At 49.6% G+C, this 17,236-nt stretch overlaps 1 long non-coding RNA gene across 1 annotated transcript; it reads right to left on the minus strand.

Moving 5' to 3' along the window:
* Nucleotides 1-12,686: 12,686 nt before the first annotated feature.
* On the minus strand, nucleotides 12,687-13,167 carry LOC132233717 (uncharacterized). The gene is made up of 2 exons (XR_009452700.1): nucleotides 13,030-13,167; nucleotides 12,687-12,943 (listed from the first exon to the last, which is right to left on the minus strand). It is a non-coding gene; the product is annotated as an uncharacterized LOC132233717 (long non-coding RNA).
* Between the last annotated feature and the right edge of the window lie 4,069 nt (nucleotides 13,168-17,236).

A 17,236-nucleotide genomic window follows, 5' to 3' on the forward strand; every position in this document is an offset into this window, starting at 1 on the left:
CCCTGTCTGCCTCCCCCAGGGCCTTGGAGTTCCAGGGTAAAGCTCAGCTCTGAGCTCCACTCCCTTACTGTGGAGCTCTCTGATCCTGAGCCATCTCTGTTGAAGCTTCTTGATAATTGATCCTATTCTACTGAAACCAGGGAAACTCATGAGTCCCTATGTGTTGGAAGAGCCAGTGAATAGTAACAGTTTAGATGCTTTAGGAAATCCAGAGGCGAAGGGGGTTTCCTCCTGGGCCAACACAGAAACCAGGATCCTTTGCCTTTGGGGGAAATGGGTGAGCTTTTGGATAGTTTGGAACTGTAGTGCCTGCTTTGGGGAAACATTAACTAAGATAGTCCACCTACAGCTGCCTGTAAAAAGCAAGGATTCTGGATGGTCTGGGACAGTGGTCAGCAAACTCATTAGTCAACAGAGCCAAATATCAACAGTACAACGCTTGAAATTTCTTTTTTTTTTTGAGGTGGCAAAGACTTTTATCTATTTATTTTTTTTCCTGTGGATGAAATTACACAGAGGCAACAATGAGAGAAAATTCACTGTAGATCTCCAAATTTCAATGACCCCATTCTTTTGTGTAGTGGAGTAGAAATAGTTGCCATTTGAATGTGAAATGCTGTCATCTAGTGGATTTTAGACTTTACCATGGACACGATTCCCATCCAGAAATGTCCCTGGAGAGTCTTGAGTTGTCAGCGTTCACATGATTATTCTTATCGTTTTTTTCCCCATCTTGAGGTGAGAGAGAGAAGTTAATGCATGGGAAGTTAGAGAAGTTGTTCAGTAATGAGATATAGCACAGACCAGGGATAGAAGAGATGTGGGAGCAAAGAAAAGAGGAGGTTGGGTGTATTGCTTGTGTGGGGTGTACTGTATCTGAAGTAGGGATTATTACCTCATTTTACAGAAGCTCAGAGTGGTCTAAGGACTTCCTGTGGCCACACAGCTGACGAGTGAAGGAGCTGGGTTTTGAAAAATAGGATGTTGAAAATAACAGGAATATGTGAAGACAGCAGGCAAGGTCAAAATCTAACATGAGCTGGGTGGTGGGGTAACAGTTTTTTAATTGATGGATGGTTGTTAGTCTCACATCCATCCTCCTTGGGGAGTGCTGAGATGGTCAACATGTATAACAGTGCTAAATGCTATCTATACAAGCATAAAATACATGGTTTTAATAAGAATGCCTTCAGTTGGTAAATTAATATTCCTTTTTCAAGGTGCTTTCTCTTAGGTGGGTAACAGAGGACCTATATTAATCCTTCGCTTCAAAGTGAGAAGTGTCTGCTATTTGAATGTATGTAAGAATTTCTATAAATATGTTGCAATGGTATGCCCTGGTTATCGAATAGGACGCAAGCCTAGTTAGGATTCTCCCCTACTGAAAAGGGAGAGAGATGCCTTCCAATAATACCAGCAGTTAGGGAAAGCTCTGTGCTCCTCCCTTCATCACAGTGCTGGATACACGCGCCCTCTGCAGCTTAGCTCATTTCTAGCCAGTGTATGCTCTACTCCCCCCCCCCCCCAAAAGCCTTTCCAAAAATAGCAAGTGCATCTCTTTCTTTGTAGACTTCCTCTTGCCAGGATCAGTATGGCTGATTTACAAATTATAGGTAGGTGTGCAAAACAGATCAAGGTTCACTGCCTCTGAGCCCACTCACTACCCCTCCCCATGATCAGATGTTGCCCTTTGCTCTCAGCTAATCGCTTCTGCAAACATTGCTAGTTCCTGACACTCAGGCTGCACTTGGATCAAAGCAGCATGGGCTGCCTCTTCTTAGAAAAGGAGAAATAAATGAGGTCCGTCGTTTTGCAAATGACCATACTCAAAGCACAACTTCACTGGTTTAATTTTTAGGAATTTGTATTTGAAATAGGTCCCTATGCCTATGTATTAGGCCATTTTTATTGGTGAGTAATTTGCCTCTGTCTTTTCTTTCCCTATCAGATACAGAACTCTTTCTATTGGAATTAAATTTTTACAGAAAAGATGAAATGCCTGCAATGAAATTCCTCTCCCATAATCTGATGATAGAATGTTGCTGAGTGAACTGACTGTTGCTTCCCCAACAGCCACTGGAAAAGCAAAATTCTTTGGCATGGTGGACTGATTACTGTGTGTGTGTGTGTGTGTGTGTGTGTGTGTGTGTGTGTGTGTGTGTCCTGCTGTATTAAGTGAAATTTTTGGATTTTTCAATCATATTGACTATACAAAATATCAAAAGCACACCGGCCCTCTATGAAATGTCAGTCTCTCTTTCCCTCTGCTCTCCTGGCTAACTGCCTCCCTACTTTAGGCATGAAAGGAGAGAGAAAGGGAAGAAAAGGGGATGAAGAGGAAGAGGGACAAGGTAGAAAGGGCAGGAAACACCTTCCCACAGCACCTCTCACTGGCTCACTACCCTCATCTGCTTTTATGCTTTTCTTTGACTCCAGTCTGCACTCTGAAATGTGACTGAAACTTCCAGGGAGACCTGGAGGCAGAAAGCTGCATCCCAAGGCCATTGCCACTTAACAATAGAATGGTGTGATGGTTAAGTTTATGTGTCAACTTGATGGGGCTCAGAGACAACCAGAGAGCTGGTAAAACAGCATTTCCTGAGGGAATCTGTGAGGGGTGTCTCCAGCAGAGACTAGCATTTGAGTTGGTGGGCTGAGGTAAGAAGATGGCCCTCATGACGCAGGGGGCATCTCTCAGCGGCAGAGGGCCTGAGGGAACGAACTGTGGAGGAAGGCCCACTTTGTCCTCTTGCTTGAGCCCAGACATCCATCTTCTTCTGCCCAGGGACACTGGCACTCCTGGTTCTCAGGCCTTCAAACTTGGACTGAATCACACACCACCAGCTTTCTAAGGTCTCCATCAGCAGACAGCAGATGTGAAACTTTTTAGCCTCCACGTAAGCCAATTCCTCATAATAAATCTCCTCATCTCTATCTCTACCTATATGAAAAAATAAACATTAAGTATATAAATAATGATAGAGAGAGGGGGAGGGAGAGAGAGAGAGAGATCTAATTAGATCAGTTTCTTTAAATACCCTGAGTAATAAACTGGAAAGTATGAAAGTTAGAAGCAACCTTATCTGCTCAAAATGGCAAAATGTGTAAATGCTGTGCTTGCCTTCTCCTGCAGCCACATGGAAATTACAACTAAACGATAGAGAAACTATCCTTGAGACCCACCGGAAGTCTAGCTGAACAGAAGTCCTAGAACTAAGGATATACAGAATAAGTCATGCTGAGACTAGTATGAGGGGCGGAGACACGGAACAGGCTGGCCCCACACTCATGTGGGGTGATTAAAAATTGGGAGGGCTATCTCAGCTTCAAAGGTTCTCCCTGAGGAGCAAGGAGTCCCAACTCCAGAACAGGATTCCCAGCTCAGGGTTCCAGGGCTGGGAAGAGAAGTCTCCATAACTTCTGGCTGTAAGAACCAGCTTGGATTATAGCTGAGTGAGGTGGAGAAGGCTGCTGAAGTCCCAGGTGTTCCTCCTAAAGGGCCCGAGCACTAGCTTACTCCCTGATGGACTTATCTGCTCTGAGCTCCAGCACTGGGGCAGTGTTGGGGTCCAGCCCCAGCAGGTCCAGGGGTTCCCAAAGGTGTGGACGGAGTCGGCAAAGAATGAAGGAATGACACGGAGGCAGCGTTCAGTTGATCAGCATGGTTGGGTTCTCTTGCCTGGTTCTATCTTGAAATTTCTTTTGAGAGCCACATTTTTGAAACTTAAGCTATATAGGTAGGTACATTGTTATTAACTTAATTAGGGTACTCCTAAGCTGGCCTTTGCTAAAAATGTCCTCAATCTGATTGAGATATTTCGCTGAGGTCGATCCCTTCCAACTCTCCCATCTGCACTCCTCTTGTATACTTGTTTCCTCTATCTCCTTTCATTCATCCCCTATATATGTCCACCCCCCACTTCTTCTAAGGCCACTTCTTCAAAATAGACTTGCCCAGGCCGAAAACCGACTTCTGCGCATGGGCCACAAAGTTTCAATCACACTGTACATGCGCGCTCCCATGCGGTATTTTGTGGAAGAACCACACTCAAGGGGCCAAAGAGCCGCATGTGGCTTGCGAGCCGCGGTTTGCTGACCAGTGGCCAGGGAGAAAATAGAATGCATTATTCGATTAGTATGAGGAAACTTGTAAAAGACAAAATAACTCCATAAATGGGTTCTCTGTGGGAATCCTTATGGTGCAGAAGTTAAAGAAAACCACCCTAGCTGTTGTGGCTCAATGGTTACAGCGTCAGCCTGAGCACCAAAGGTTCCTGGGTTGGATTCCCAGACCTGCATGGCAGGTTCAATCCCCAGGGGTAGCTAATGGATGTCTGTCTGTCTGTCTCTCTCAGCACATTGTATCCACAGTGTATTCCACTGCAATACAGCCTTTGTCTGGGTCAAATAGCCGGTTGAGGCAGGTATGTCTGGACGTCAATGGCATGTTTTTTTTTAAAATATATTTTATTGATTTTTTACAGAGAGGAAGGGAGAGAGATAGAGAGTTAGAAACATCGATGAGAGAGAAACATCGATCAGCTGCCTCCTGCACATCTCCTACTGGGGATATGCCCGCAACCCAGGTACATGCCCTTGACCGGAATCGAACCTGGGACCTTTCAGTCCGCAGGCCGACGCTCTATCCACTGAGCCAAACCGGTTTCGGCATCAATGGCATGTTTATCTTCCTGTCCTCAAGTTCATTCATCCCCAACCCTTAGGAAGCAGTTTGTCACCCTTCCATGTTCCAGGGGCTGTGATGGGTGCCTTACACACAGAGATGGAGAACTGGCTACAGGTTTCAGACCTTCCATCCCAGTGAGAGAATAAATACAGGAGACCGTTCAGAATACAGCCAGCTCTGTGAGCATTTGGGGATCAGAAAGAAACATTCTAAACCTGATGCCTCTCTTCAAAGTCAAATTTGTATTGTTTGCTTGACTGAGGGGGGGGGGAATGAAGGGGGATTGCAATAGATGTAATAAATAAATAACAACAGAAGATGAAAACAAATTAATAGATAGTGAAGGTGGCAGATGATTGACAGCTCAAGCTAGTGGCAGGGTTTCAGGGAGCTACTTGGGACAGTCCGCTGAGCTGAGGGCTGGGACACGGAGCCTGGGAATGAGCATGAAGGAGCGCTGCGGGAGGGTAGGAGAGTGAGGCCAACGCAGAATTGTCAGAGCCCCGTCTGCACAGCAGCCTGACAGCTTTGCTTGTCCAATTCTCCTTTTTCCTTTTCCCTTTCAGAGGTGTTACTCTTTAATGAAAAAAATAATGCCTGCTCAACTTCATCCCTGCATCCTCTAGCACCCCTTTGGAGACAGTTGTTTAGTTGTACTGTCCTGGCCAGTGTCACTCAGTGATTAGAGCATCGGCCCAGGCACTGAAGGGTCCAGGGTTCAGTTCCCAGGTTGGGCATGGCTGGGAGGCAACCAGTGACTGCTTCTCTCTCACTTAGATGTTCCTATCGCTACCATTATCTCTATCTCTATCTCTTCATTATCTCTATCTCTATCTCTATCTCTATCTCTATCTCTATCTCTATCTCTATCTCTATCTCTATCTCTATCTATCTTTTCCTCCTCTGCCCCTCCCTTCTAGTCTCTCTGAAAAGCAATGGGAAAAAAAAAAATCCTCTCCAAAACCAGTTTGACTCAGTGGATAGAGCGTCGGCCTGGGGACTGAAAGGGTCCCAGGTTCAATTCCGGTCAAGGGCATGTACCTGGGTTGCGGGCACATCCCCAGTGGGAGATGTGCAGGAGGCAGCTGATCGATGTTTCTCTCTCATCGATGTTTCTAACTCTCTATCTCTCTCCCTTCCTCTCTGTAAAAAATCAATAAATATATTTTAAAAAAATCCTCAGGTGAAGATAATAAAACAAAAACAACAAAAAAAGTTTAGTTGTTCTTATTATTCTATTTGATAGTCAAGTTTTGTTGCCTTAGGTCCATGAAAGCCCTTCAATCTCACTCCCCACCCTTCCCCCACCCCCCAATTTTCTGTTTTCTGGTACAATAAATTGCCTCATGCGCAAAGTGGTCAAAGTAAATGAAGTTTAGAAATGATCCATTCAATGTAGCATCATGGCTGCCTTTGGTAGAAGACTTTAGTAAGAACAGTTTTAATTAAGTTCTTCAGGGGCTGGAGGGGGGGAGAATTCTATATCCAAGTTGCTTAAGCAATGATTAGGAAAAGAAATGGGGATAACAATGACAGAACTCTCACTGAAAAAGTGAGGGAGGAGAGAAAGGAGTACCTACAGAGGGTGATGGGTCAAGCCAGTTTTAGGTTTTATGTTTTGGGATAGAAGAGACTTCAGCAATTTAAATGCTGACAGGGAAGGATCCAGCAGAAGAAGATGATAAAAATAGAAGAGAAAAGGAGGCTAATTGTGCAAGAGAGGAAGAGCCTAGAGAAGATGGAGATGAGACAGGTGAATGAATCAGCCTTAGATAGGAGAAAGGACATTTACTATTCCTGAAAGGATTAATAGATTGATGCTCTTGGGCATGTAGATTTGCTTTGAAGTTGAGAAAATTCCTAACTGAAGAAAAAAACTATTTTCTCCATGAAACAGGTGGCCAGATCACCTATTACAATTCGAGATTAGGAGAAGAAGGGTTTGTACATGTTGGGAACACGTTTGAGATTGGAAGATGTATTAGTTATTTAAGGCTGTGTAATAAATTGCCCCAAAATGTAGTGGCCTGAAACAATATTATGATTTCACAGTTTCTGTGGGTTGGAAATGTGGCCATCACTTGGCTGGGTTTTCAAGGTCTTTACAAGGTTCTGATCATGATGTCAACTGGGACAGCTGGGGGAAGATCTGCTTCCAACGCCACTTACGTGATTGTTGGAAGAATTCAGTTCCTCCTGGGCTGTTGGACTGAAGACTTTGGTTTTCGGTGCAAATATTCCCTCCACGTGGGGTTCACCATACAGACTGATGGCTATATTCCATTAGAAAGAGCAAAAGAGAGTGAGCACGACAAAAGCCAAAGTCTTTTTGGAACATGATCTCAGAAGTGACGTTCCATCACCTTTCCTGTATCCTACTTGTTAGAAGCAAGTCATCAGGTATAGCCCACAGTCCAGGGCACAAATAGTAGGAGGCATGATCATTGGGACCAATCTTAGGAGCTTCCTACCACAGAACAGAATGGAAAAGATTTGAAATGGATCTTGGACATAGTACTATCACAGTAGCATCAACAGGATCTGTAAACATTGCTGAGCAAGAATTTATATGATAGCCGTCTGCTGGATATTGTGATTTCCTCCAGAGGCATTCAGTAATCAGGTACCTACAAGGACAGATGATCTAAGAATGTAGCGTTCAACACAGTTGTTTTTGTTGTGGATTTTTTAAAAATTAAATTTATTGGGGTGACATCTTATATAATAAAAGCCTACTATGCTAAGTGTCCAGTTAGCCATTCAACCAATCAAAGCTAATGATATGCTAAGGCGGCTCATCTGCTCGTTATGACGTGCACTGGCCACCAGGGGGTAGTCAGTAGGTCAATCAGTTGTTATGACGAGCACTGACCACCAGGGGGTAGACCGGTAGGTTAACTTGCTGCTGGAGTCTGCTCAATTGGGGTGTGCTGGACATGCCCTGGAGCCCTCCTGTGGTCCCTCCCTGGCTGGGTAATCTCCCACATCCCTCCCTGGCCCCAATCGTGCACAGACAGGGTCCCTTGGCCTGGCCTGCGCCCTCTTGCAATATCAGCTGAGGTGCCCCCCCCCCCCCCCAAGCACACAAATTTCATGAACTGGGCCACTAGTTGGTTAATAAGATTATATAGGGCCGAAACTGGTTTGGCTCAGTGGATAGAGCGTCGGCCTGCGGACTGAAAGGTCCCAGGTTCGATTCCGGTCAAGGGCATGTACCTGGGTTGTGGGCATATCCCCAGTAGGAGATGTGCAGGAGGCAGCTGATCGATGTTTCTCTCTCATCGATGTTTCTAACTCTCTATCTCTCTCCCTTCCTCTCTGTAAAAAAAAAAAAAAAAAAAATTCAATAAAATATATTAAAAAAAAAAGATTATATAGGTTTCAACTGTACAATTCCATGTTGTATCACCTATATATTGCATTGTGTGCCCACCACACCCCCAGTCAGGTCTCCTATTGTGGCCATATATATGACTCCCTTTACCCTTTGTTACTCCCACCACCCCCCTTCCCTCTGGTAACCCCCATACTGTTGTCTGTGTCTATGAGTTTTACTTGGTTTTCTTGTTTGTTCATTTGTTGCTTTCAGTTTTATGTCCCACGTATCAGTGAAATCATGTGGTTCTTAACTTCATGATGCAGATTTTGTGTCAGTTAATAACTAGGTGTATAGATACTCTCTGGAGTTACTATGCATTCCTCAAACTTAAGGAGAATTGGCAAATAGTTCTGGCTACCTTCGGGATATCCTCTTATCTTTCAAGGCAACATTGGGAAGGAGATAGTGTGGTGATTAAAAGTTCGCTTGGAAAGATAGCCTGGGTTGAGTCTTTGTTCAACTTAATAGTGGGGTAACTTTTTTTTTTAAATATATATTTTATTGATTTTTTACAGAGAGGAAGGGAGAGGGATAGAGAGTTAGAAACATCGATGAGAGAGAAACATTGATCAGTTGCTTTCTGCACTGGGGATGTGCCCACAACCAAGGTACATGCCCTTGACTGGAATTGAACCTGGGACCCTTCAGTCCACAGGCTGGTGCTCTAACCACCAAGCCAAACCAGCCAAGGCAATAGCGGGGTAACTTTGAGCAAATTGTTTAACGTCATCAAACTTGCTTACCTTTAAAATCGTGTTGTTTGTGGGAAGCAAATGAGGTGACACATGGGAAGCAATTATATTAGTAGCTTTTCTGTGGTAAGCTTTCAGTAAATGGTGTTCATTGTTATGCCCCAGTATAAGGTTTACACTGCTACCTGTTAGAATTTCTAAGCTATTTATGGATTAAAATTGAGGTCTTCATTGTGACTGCCCAAAGGAACGGAAAATTGAGGATGTCCCCAGTGAATCCAAATGCGGCCAGTCCAGATCTTTGTAGGGGCAAGCAGTGTTTTCAATACGCCACAAATAAAAAACTGACAAAATTATTATGGCCATTATTTCCTCCTGTTCTCCCTTCAGGCAGCGTGCTGGACTCAGGACGGTAGTATGTGGTTGTATGTACTTGAGAGGAGTTAGTTGCTGCCCAGCTTGTGGATGGTGACTCATAGAGCAGTCATGGAGGGCTGGCTTGGAAACTCCAAATGAGGGGCTCACCCAATCATCTTGTGGAGCTGGGGAAGAAGGCAGGACAGTGGCCAGGGAGCAAAAGTCCCAGAGGATAGCAAGCTAAGCAAGGGTGACACCAGGTCCAGAAGTTTCCTTTTCGGCACCGTGGTCCTAAACAGCGGCTGAATCTTGAGTGTTCAAGTTCAGCAGCTCTTGGCCCATCTTGGCACAACAACAATATGAAATATGATAACATCCGGGTGTGGAAAGGTTACTATTTTCCTGGAAGTTGGAGAAATTCCAGAATGTTATTACTGTCAAAGAATCTTTTTTTTTTTTTTACAGAATAATTTTGAATGTTTATTATTTATTTGATTGTTTGTTTGTTTGTTTGTTTATTCCATCACCATTTATTCCCTCTATGCCCTCGTCGTAATCCAGCCCCCAACTCCTGCATTAAGATCCAAGTATGACTGCTGCTTCTATTTTTTAAAATACATTTTTATTGATCTTTTTAGAGAGAGAGGACGGGTGAGGGATAGAGAGATAGAAACATCTATTGGCTGCTTCCTGCAGGCACCCTCCTGGAGATCTAGTCCACAACCTGGACATGTGCTCTGACCAGGAATCCAACCGGTGACCTCTTGGTTCATAGGTAGACTCTCAACCACTGCATCACACTGGCCAGGCTCTATTTTTTATTTCTATTGAAAACATGGAATTCACCAAACCCTCCTTGATATCTCTGTGCATCTTCCTTTTTTATTGACCTCTTAATATTAGAGCACCCCAGTCTATTATGTTTAATGTCATCTTAACTAATAATAGACAAACATGTAAATTGCCCATACCTTTGCTACCCTAACCAGCCAATCAGGAAAGTATGCAAATTAACCCAACAAAGATGGCGGTTAATTTGCATACATAGGCTCCAAAGCATGATGGCCTGGGGCCCGCTCCTGCCAGAGCCTGGCCAGAGCGAAGGCCTGGGTCCAGGGTGCCAGAGGCAAACTGCTGCTGGCAGCCAAGTGAAGGGAAGGCCTATTGCATGAATCTCTTTGTGCAACAGGCCTCTAGTCTAATATATTTGGAATTAAATTTATTACGTTTTCTGTTTGTCTGTCTGTTCTGTGTTAGCTCTCTCTCCTTTCTTGCCTTATTTTGGATTGATTTTAAGAAGTATTCCAGACTCTAGGAGGACTTCCAAACAGGTCCAGAACTAGGATGATGTGAAGGAGGTATTGCCTGAGGTGACAAATATAAGGAGACCAAAACTCAGAATCAAAATAAATAATATTTTTATACAACTTTTTTTAAAAAGCAAAATGAATGCAAGACTACCCCTTCTAGGAAGATGGAGCCAGTGTACTTTTTCCTACTTCTCCCACGAAGCACAACTAAAAACCTGAGACATTATATAAAAACTAGAGGCCTAGCCGTAACCAGTTTGGCTCAGTGGATAGAGCGTCGGCCTGTGGACCGAAGGGTCCCAGGTTTGATTCCAGTCAAGGGCATGTACCTTGTTTGCGGGCACATCCCCAGTGGGGGGGAGGAGGGGTGCGGAAGGCAGCTGATTGATGTTTCTCTCTCATCGATGTTTCTAACGCTCTATCCCTCTTCCTTCCTCTCTGTAAAAAAATATATTTAGCCAAGACCAGTTTGGCTCAGTGGATAGAGCTTCGGCCTGCGGACTGAAAGGTCCCAGGTTCGATTCCGGTCAAGGGCATGTACCTGGGTTGTGGGCATATTCCCAGTAGGAGATGTGCAGGAGGCAGCTGATTGATGTTTCTCTCTCATCGATGTTTCTAACTCTCTATCTCTCTCCCTTCCTCCCTGTAAAAAATAAATAAAATACATTTAAAAAATATATTTAAAAAACAAACAAACAACAACAACAAAAAACTAGAGTCCTAATGCATGAAAATTCATACACTCCCGGGGATCAGAGAGCTCCACACTAAGGGAGTGGAGCTCAGAGCTGAGCTTTACCCTGGAACTCCAAGGCCCTGGGGGAGGCAGACAGGGCAGTGGGCTCAGGGGTACCAGCACCCGCTATTCACCAGCCTGGGGGGTCACCAGGCCTCTTGTCCCCAACCTGCTTCTTGGCCACAAGAACTGTTGAGAGAAAATTCAGAGCTTGCCCTTTGCAGTGATTGGTTGTCAGGACGGGCTTTCTTGAAGCCAGGGGGTTGGGGAAAGCGAATATATCCGTGTCTGGTATAGCGAGGTTTCCTGCTCACAAATCGCTGTTTCCATAGTTCTCCCTTCTTCCTCTCTGAAAGTAAATAGTTTAAAAAGTGACTATTTTGGGCCTGGCCAGAGAGCTCAGTCATTTATAGATAGGATTGTCCTGATCTACCCATTTCTTCGCTCAGGCTGCCCTGTGAGCCCCCACTGCCCGGCTTGCTCTCTCAAGAGCAAATCATTCCGGGGGAAACTGCCTCCAATAAACAGTGCGCACCATTGAAGGGGCAGCCCTCCGTGTCGCGGCCTCAGGAAACCGGTGCCTGCTGCTCCCTAAACCGGGACTTCAGGACTGAGAAGGCACTCTCCCTGCCAAGCAGGCCTTTGCTGCGCGGAAGTCGCTTCCCCAGGAGGCAGGGTTTGCGCGGGTGAAATCAGAAGCGGCTAAAGGGAGCCTGCTGCCCCGAATCCGCTCCTGCCAGGGGGTCACAGCCAGTCACACCCCGCGGGGTCAGGGCAGCGCGAAAGGTGACATAGAATCCCTTCCCCGGGGCTGGGCAGCACCCCTGGCGCTACAAAGAGAAACCAAGAGAGAAACCGCTTCTGAGAAAAAGTCCGCTGGGCGCACCTAGTCCCCAGCAGCCACAGACAAAAGGCGGAGACCCCAGGCTGCGGAGCATCTAATGGCGCCAGAACTAACCAAGTTGCAAACAAAAGCCTGCCGCCCTGAAAGCGCGGACCCGGGAACGGAGCGGTGCTAACACCCAAACGGGTCCCGGGGTGAAGTCCAATCAGAGATCACCAGGCTTGGAAATGCCCGGGGCGGACATTGCGCAACATAACGGGCCCAACACAGCCGATTTCCCGTAAATGCTTTGGAAATCAGAAAGAAAGCGGAAGTCATCCCCCTACAATGGTATGAGGCAGTCACTTTTTTTTCTGCTGAAAACCCGGATCAAATCCGATAGAGTCATTTTTAAATTTTTTTCTTGAATTTGAGAGAGAGCCAGGGAAAGGTCGATTTGTTTTTCCACTTCTTTGTGCATTCCTTGTTGCTTCTTTGTTATATTCGGCGTATGTTCTAAACACATGAGCATTCTAGCCAGCGCCAGAGAGAGGCAGGTTTTAAACAATTTATTTACTTTCAGAGAGAGAGGACGGGAGAACAATGGAAACAGAGATTTGTGAGCCAGAAACCTTGGAATACCCTGTGTCTATTTATACAGAACTGAGCTCACTGAGCTCTGCGAACAGACACCCATTGATATTTCTTTTTTTAAAATGCATTTTATTGATTTTTTACAGAGAGGAAGGGAGAGGGATAGAGAGTTAGAAACATTGATGAGAGAGAAACATTGATCAGCTGCCTCCTGCACATGTGCTGCCGGGGATGTGTCCGCAACCCAGGTACATGCTTTTGACCGGAATCGAACCTGGGACCCCTCAGTCCACAGGCCGACGCTCTATCCACTGAGCCAAACCGGTGCTGGCAATATATTTCTATCTCTCCCTTTCCCCACCTCTCTGATATCAATAAAAATATATAAAAAATAAAAATCATATACATATTATACATACATAGAGACATAAACATACAGACAGACACTCACGAGTTCTCCTGGTTTCAGTAGAAGAGGATGAATTATCAAGAAGCTTCAACAGAGATGGCTCAGGATCAGAGAGCTCCACACTAAGGGAGTGGAGCTCAGAGCTGAGCTTTACCCTGGAACTCCAAGGCCCTGGGGGAGGCAGACAGGACAGTGGCCTCAGGGGTACCAGCACCCGCTACTCACCAGCCTGGGGGGTCACCAGGCCTCTTGTCCCCGACCTGCTTCTTGGCCACAAGAACTGTTGAGAGAAAATTCGGAGCCCTTCCTTCCTAGGAAGACAATCTGAAAACGGCCATGCAGCTCAGAGGCTGGGTTTAAGGGCAGCTTGTGAAGGGAACAGAGGAAGTAGCTTGCCCTTTACAGAGGTTGGCTGTCAGGACGCGTGACTTTGGGAAACCAATGTTTAGAAGGGGGCGGGGAGGGGCGGGGCTAAATGGGTATTGATTGACTTGCTTGCTCCAGTGTTTAGTTGACATGTAGGGCTCGAACACCGTTACACGTTACACGTCTGGTTTAGTCCGGTTTAGGTTCGAACACGATTACACGTTCTGTTTAGGCTCCAACACAATTAAGTGACATAATTAGGTCGATATCTTGAGTAAAGCAATGTTTTACTTTGCAGGGACGGATAGCCGGAAGGCTGATCTGCCGCTAGGTGTCGGTGCAGAGGAATTCCTCCAGCAGAAAGGCCGATCTGCCGCCGAATGTGCGTGCAGCGTTATTCGTCCAGCAGTCCGTGCAGCGGTATTCGTCCAACAGAAACTCCGATCTGCCACTTGGTGTCTGTGCAGAGGAATTTGTCCAGCAGAAAGGCCGATCTGTCGTTGGGTGTCAGTGCAGAGGAATTCCTCCAGCAGAAAGGCTGATCTGCCACCGGGTGACAGTGCAGAGGAATTCCTCCAGCAGAAAGGCTGATCTGCCACCGGGTGACAGTGTAGAGGAATTCCTCCAGCAGAAAGGCCGATCTGCCGCCGGATGTCAGTGCAGAGGAATTTGTCCAGCAGAAAGGCCGATCTGCCGCCGGGTGTCAGTGCAGAGGAATTTGTCCAGCAGAAAGGCCGTTCTGCCGCTGGGTGTCGGGGAAGAGGAATTTGTCCAGCAGAAAGGCCAATCTGTCGTTGGGTGTCAGTGCAGAGGAATTCCTCCAGCAGAAAGGCTGATCTGCCACCGGGTGTCAGTGCAGAGGAATTCCTCCAGCAGAAAGGCCGATCTGCCGCCGAATGTGCGTGCAGCGTTATTCGTCCAGCAGTCCGTGCAGCGGTATTCGTCCAACAGAAACTCCGATCTGCCACTTGGTGTCTGTGCAGAGGAATTTGTCCAGCAGAAAGGCCGATCTGTCGTTGGGTGTCAGTGCAGAGGAATTCCTCCAGCAGAAAGGCTGATCTGCCACCGGGTGTCAGTGCAGAGGAATTCCTCCAGCAGAAAGGCCGATCTGCCCCAGGGTGTCCGTGCAGCGGTATTGGGATGTCCATGCAACGGTATTCGGTATTCGGATGTCCGTGCAGCGGTATTGGGATGTCCCTGCAGCGGTATTCTTATCGCAGAAAGGCTGATCTGCCACCTGGTGTCAGTGCAGAGGAATTGGTCCAGTATGAAGGCTGATATGCCGCCGGGTGTCCGTGCACTGGGGGCGGGGAGGGTCGGGTCTTACTGTGTATTGAATGACTCGATGGAGTGTTTAGTTGAAATTTAGGGCTCGAACACGATTAAGTAATTGGTTTAGGCACCCGCCCCCCCCCCCCCCGGGAGAGCATAAATATCCAGGCTGCAGGCAGCACCCAAGGCTTTGCCTCTGCATCAGCTCCAGGCTCATGTCCTCCTGCCCCAAGATCTCTGCGATGGAGCCGCACTTTCTCCTGGACCACGACGCGCTGCGGCAGGCTTGGGATTCCGCAGACCGGGCTCCAGAGCTCCATCCTCCCTGGTCCCGGAACTCCCCAGACCCGCTACCTCCTGTCCTCGTGCCGCTGGCAGAGTCCTCAAGCCACCACAGTGATGACCACCAGCCACTGCTTTCCAGTCCTTGTTGGCAGCTGCCCTCGGTCCTCCTGCGATACCGAGCACTCTTAGCTGAGGCCCAGAGCCCCTCGGAAGAGAGCCCAGTGCAGCCTGGTGCAGGCCTCTTGCCAGGATTCGTGCCGATCCCAGGAGTACCCGCAGGAGCGCCTGAGCCCACAGAGCACACGTTGGGGCAGCTTCCGGTGGCCCTGCGGCCCAACGGCCGTGCTGGAGAGGGACCAGTGGACACGGAGGCCTGGGACCACTTGCAGACTTCAGTGTGCAGCCCAGCTCCGGGCCCCACCGGGTGGCGCCTGCACCTGCTTGGCTCGGGCTGCCTGCAGTGCATCCTTCGTGCTCTCTCCTCTTTGAGCCGCTGGGCTGCTGACTGCTGGGCGACAGTCCTGGACACTTAGGAGCCCGAGGCGGTGGCGGGAGGGCGCCGACTGTGGACATGAGTCCTGAATCAAATGGTAGTCTCTTTTATTATTAAATATTTTGTCCAGACCACGGAGTTCTGCTTAATTTATATAAGTACTCAGTCTTTTTAGGGCCAATAAAAGATGAGATCTCAGTGATGCTATCCGGAGGCTGAAAATGCACCTCACGTAATACACAGACAAACAGGGATCAGGTCCTCCCTGCGGCTCACGATCAGCCCAATGGTCTCCCAGCCGGGCTCCTTGCCCTTGCTCGAACCATGGGATCTGATCGCCTCGGATGTACTTGGAGAAGTCGCTCTTCTGGCTGAGCAGTGGGCCGTCGGTGAACTTGCCTGTGTCGAGCAGGGCGCGCACTTCCTCGCTGATCTGCCGCTCCGGCTCCGCGCACAGGAATTCGTCCACACGCAGATGCCCTGCTTGTCCATGTGCTCCAGCGCGGGCAGCGGCTTGTCTGCCTGATGGGCCGCAGGCTGCCGGCCGCCCGCCTGGCTCAGCCCCTCGCACGCACGGCGTGTTGCTTGGCGGGCACTGGTTCGCCTTCTCCTGCAGCAGCGACAAGCGGACCAGCGGCTCCTCTTTAGCGGACTCCGCCTCAGCCACCGCCACCGCCACCGTGTCACGGTCCTGGGCGGTGTCACAGCGGGCGCCGAGGCTGGGGGGAGGAGCGAGGCCGGAGCCGGGGGGAGGAAGCGAGGCCGCGGGAGGGAGCGTGGCCGGGGCTGGGGGGAGGAGCGAGGCCCGGGCTGGGGGGGGGGGGGGAGGTCGCTCTCGCCTCTCTGGCACACGAGCTCGTGCTTCATCTGGTCCTGGCGCTGGCGCTCCGAGCCGCGGCAGAGGGAGCGCCGGCAGACGGAGCGCCGGCAGAGGGAGCGCCGGCAGAGGGAGCGCCGGCAGAGGGAGCGCCGACAGACGGAGCGCCGGCAGAGGGAGCGCCGGCAGACTGAGCCGGGGCAGACGGAGCGCCGGCAGAGGGAGCGCCGGCAGAGGGAGCGCCGGCCGACGGAGCGCCGCAGAGGGAGCGCCGGCAGAGGGAGCGCCGGCAGACGGAGCGCCGGCAGAGGGAGCGCCGGCAGACGGAGCGCCGCAGAGGGAGCGCCGCAGAGGGAGCGCCGGCAGACGGAGCGCCGGCAGAGGGAGCGCCGGCAGACGGAGCGCCGGCAGACGGAGCGCCGCAGAGGGAGCGCCGGCAGACGGAGCGCCGGCAGACGGAGCGCCGGCAGAGGGAGCGCCGGCAGACGGAGCGCCGCAGAGGGAGCGCCGGCAGAGGGAGCCGCGGCAGAGGGAGCGCCAGCAGAGGGAGCGCCGGCAGACGGAGCTGGGGCAGAGGGAGCGCCGCAGAGGGAGCGCCGGCAGACGGAGCCGGGGCAGAGGGAGCGCCAGCAGAGGGAGCGCCGGCAGACGGAGCCGGGGCAGAGGGAGCGCCAGCAGAGGGAGTTGGGGCAGAGGGAGCGCCAGCAGAGGGAGCGCCGGCAGACGGAGCGCCGGCAGACGGAGCGCCGACAGACGGAGCCGGGGCAGAGGGAGCGCCGGCAGAGGGAGCGCCGGCCGACGGAGCGCCGCAGAGGGAGCGCCGGCAGAGGGAGCCGCGGCAGAGGGAGCGCCAGCAGAGGGAGCGCCGGCAGACGGAGCCGGGGCAGAGGGAGCGCCAGCAGAGGGAGCGCCGGCAGACGGAGCCGGGGCAGAGGGAGCGCCAGCAGAGGGAGCGCCGGCAGACGGAGCCGGGGCAGAGGGAGCGCCAGCAGAGGGAGCCGGGGCAGAGGGAGCGC

The sequence above is a fragment of the Myotis daubentonii genome, chromosome 4, assembly GCF_963259705.1.
Source record: "Myotis daubentonii chromosome 4, mMyoDau2.1, whole genome shotgun sequence".
Lineage (NCBI taxonomy): Eukaryota > Metazoa > Chordata > Mammalia > Chiroptera > Vespertilionidae > Myotis > Myotis daubentonii.